Source organism: Panicum virgatum, chromosome 5K (assembly GCF_016808335.1).
Source record: "Panicum virgatum strain AP13 chromosome 5K, P.virgatum_v5, whole genome shotgun sequence".
Taxonomy (NCBI): Eukaryota; Viridiplantae; Streptophyta; class Magnoliopsida; order Poales; family Poaceae; genus Panicum; species Panicum virgatum.
This window is the reverse complement of record NC_053140.1, coordinates 25,550,267-25,553,975: the sequence shown is the minus strand read 5'-3', so window position 1 is coordinate 25,553,975 and position 3,709 is coordinate 25,550,267. Positions and strand designations below refer to the sequence as shown.

Genomic DNA, 3,709 nt, shown 5'->3' with positions numbered 1-3,709 from the left:
TTGATTGGTTCGATTGGGTTGTATTGTCAATCGGCCGTGACCCTTTATATTTATAGGGTAAGGTGGACTTGTCCCGCAAGAAATCCTGTTTACAGATATAAATCTATGAAAAACCCTAGTTGTACTCGGACTCTACCTGGGCCGGTCAGACCGGTCGGACCTACCAGTTGGTCCCTGCCGGACAGGCCACAGTGCCTCGACCGGTCAGACTGCTCGGTCAGACCGGTCAGACCGGTTGGTGCCAATTTTGGCTGTCAACACCGGCTCATCAATCTCTTGAGGTATTCATCCTATTCATCCCTCTTAGCATTATCAGATTCAGCTTGTATCATATGGCCAACCTGAGTAGTTAGTGCAGAAAATGTCTACAGTGAATACACTTGAATCCACATTCTCTTTTCCTACAAATCTCAAGAGTTTTATTAATAAAAATTTTAAGAAAACTACCATAACACTTATGCATGAGAGGTACCATAAACCTGATTAGGCCGGCTCATCAATCTCTTGAGGTATTCATCCTCTCATGGAATATGTCAAATTTCATGTCAAGAAAAAACAATGAGATATTATGGATTGCAATAAAGGAAACTCATGTCAAGAGCTCATGAAAATCAAAGTTTTGTAGTACGGCATTTGAATTTCTTTCTTAGGAAGATAAGCCCCAAACACCTCAAATTTGTACAAGACCAGCATAGAAATAAAATGCTCATCTTTGACAGGACCTAATGACAAAACTTGTGAGTTCATTTGTATCAAAGAACTTTATTTTGCATGCTCATTCTACTTGCTTCATGTGTCATCGACACCACCAGGAGCAAGTAGGTTGTAGTTGCACATGTCAAAAAGAAAAACAAGCTGTTAGACTCAAGCATGCCGCAGCTTCTGCTTTTGCCGAATCCCTCCCAAGCACGCCGCAGCTTCTGCTTCCTCAACATCCCTGCAATGGGATGATACAAATTTTTGACCAGCAGGACATACTTGACAACAGACAGCATTTCCACCACAAGCAGCATAGCTAGTGAAGTGGGGTGGTACCAGCTCCTGCCACATTGAAGCCCAAAGTACATTTTAAACAATATTATTAACTAAATAACAATATAACAAATTCACAACCATGAATTGGGTTGACAAAAATAAATTATGAATTTGAAGCAACTACAATGAATTTTCAGTTAACAGTTACATCTGACCAGAAACAACCATAAACTGCCAAGACTACCATGAATTGGGTTAACAAAAAAATAAATATGATGCCAATTTTTTTACTTCATCCACGGAATACAATCTCTGAAGAATATGCTAGCACTTGTGACATGTTCTGAATAATGTATTCCAAATGCTCCCAGCCTCTTATTCTCTAGCTGGCTTTCCACCTTCAGGCTTGTCTTCTCCCTCACCCTCCACCAAGCAAGCAATCCCAATAGCTGGCTTCTTTCTTTTTCATCCTCCAAATGGGCAAGTAACAACTCAAATATAATCACCAGCACACCCCTCTCTTTTCTTATGTCCTCATCTGCTCATCTGATCCTACCCGAGCCACAAATACAGCACGAGCTCCTCCCAATCCATCTCCCTCGTGGGCAATCTAATCTAAGCAGCTGCTCCTCTCAATCGCACAGCTGCTAAGTAGTGGCACACAAGAACAGTACAAACACCATAGTTTGTGCTGGCAAGATTACAGTGACATGAGCTAACAATTTCACTTATTTAATGCAAAATCGTGAGCACCAGGACCCCATCCTCTACTCATGGCTGCAGAAGCGCTGCCATGGCCGCACAAGGAATACGACAAGAGGGAGGAAAACTCGCATGGATCCCGTGGAGATTGGCGATGAGCTGGAGCTGCCGTGGAGATCGGGCCATGGGTCTGCCATATCCAGGCTGGAGTAGAGGGCCTGCCCTTGGGGGCGATTATTCGATCTTTCTTGTAGAAAACAAAGAAAACTGCGAGCACAAACATTTCTTCTTGTTCTTGTTTGTTGCAATTGTTCAATCTTTCTTCTCTGGAGTCTCTTGAGGAAGTCCAATCGTGGGTGGCGGCGCAAGCCCTTCCCCGTCCACGGCGCTGCCGGTGTCTGGTTATCGAAGGCGTTCGTCGACGGCGGCCGCGGAGGGTGCGCCGCACACCTGGACGCCGCAAGCTGGGCGCGTAGCAGCTTCCGCCGGTCACGGCTGGACGCCTGGATGTGAAGTGGCTGGCCGCTCCTGCACCGCGCCCGCTGCTCCTCCAGCACGGCGTGCCTCAACCTCCGCGCACGCGTGCAGCCTAGCTCCGCCGCACCGCGCCATGGCCGCGCGCACAGCCCCGCCACTCGCGCGTGCCCGAGCAGCTCCGGTCCCACATCAGCTCACACATGCTGGCGTGGCCTTTCAGGAGCGCGGCCGGGACGGAAGATCTGGGCGGGGGGAGAGGCGGGCCGGCCAGCGGACGGCCTGATTCCGGCACAGAATGCCGGGGTGCAGGCGCCGCCAGTCCTGGGCTTGCGCTCGCGATGAGGGAGCCACCGGCCAGGGGATCAGCCGGCCGCCGCCGAACACGCATTCGCCTGGGAGGAGGAGGCCGGAGGGGGCAGCCGCCGCCGACGCCGCCAAGGGGTGTCGCCGGCCAAACCCTAGCCCTGACATGGAGGAATGAGCGACAGGGAAGGGGTCGCGACGGCGGCGACGCGCGATGGCGGGGGATTCACCGTGCCTGCCCGGATGCCGCTGCCGCGCCCCTCTTCTGCCGCCGGAAATGGGGAGGCCGTCCCGGACGCCGAAGCCTCGCCGGAGGAGGCCACACAGCAATACGCCGAGAAGGGGGCCCTTCTGGCCGCCGGTCCTCCACCGCCGCCCGGATCTGCTGACCCCCGCACCGCCCGGAGTAGGGGAGGGGTCTCGCCATGGGCCGCCGCGCGCCGCGTCTCTGCCTCGCCATGGCCGCCGCCGCGCGCCCCCACCCCGCCGTGGCGCCTCGCCGGGCCCACTCCCCCACCGCCGCCCCGGTCCCCAGCGCGTGGACGCCATGGCCGCACGCATGGACGGCACTCACACCACACCGCGGGCTCGGTCAGCGCCAAGGCGGCCTGGGCGTCGACCACCGCGGCCTGGGCGTCTGGGCGCGTGCTTGGTCAGCGCCAAGGGGGCCTGGGCGTCGACCTGGAGCGGGGGAAACGACGACGATCCAGGCGAGTGAGGGCACCGCACCGCGTGGGAAACGGGGAAACCGCGGTGATCACGGCCGTGAGGAGACCAATGAGGAAACGGGTACAGGAGGCGGGTATGAGGATGCGCGGTGAAAAAAAACGGGAGGCGGCGTCGGGATTGCACCGCGCGGGCGACGGTAATCCGTCTGCCTCCGCGTTTCGTCAAACAATTTTCCTTACAGGTGGGCCCAAAAATGGTGGGGGTGTGAGGGGGGTATGGAGGCAATTCTTAGTGAAAAAGGTTTCAATTTTTCATGGATTCTTATAGTATAGATAGATTACTTATGAAGATATGTTTGCAGATTTAACTGCTTTACCTCCGAGTTGGTCTGTGGTGTGGGTAGTATCCTCAGTTGGTGCCGATGCTTCTCCTCCCGAGTGATGTCTCATATGGGCTTTATCGAGATGTCATGTTATTGTTAGTTATCGTGTTTTTACTTTCCGCTGAATAAATGAACTCCGATGAACTGTTGTAGATAAGACTTCTGTAGTACTACTGTCTTTACTTTCAGAAGTGGTTTGTA

General features: G+C 53.4%; 1 long non-coding RNA gene across 2 annotated transcripts; it reads right to left on the bottom strand.

Annotated features, from left to right (window-relative positions):
• Positions 1-218: 218 nt before the first annotated feature.
• On the bottom strand, positions 219-1,044 carry LOC120706996. Of its 2 annotated transcripts, XR_005688627.1 has the most exons (3): positions 979-1,044; positions 480-937; positions 219-341 (listed from the first exon to the last, which is right to left on the bottom strand). It is a non-coding gene; the product is annotated as an uncharacterized LOC120706996 (long non-coding RNA). The 2 variants fall into 2 exon arrangements; XR_005688626.1 differs by lacking the exon at positions 219-341 and having other exon boundaries at positions 479-937.
• Positions 1,045-3,709: the final 2,665 nt, after the last annotated feature.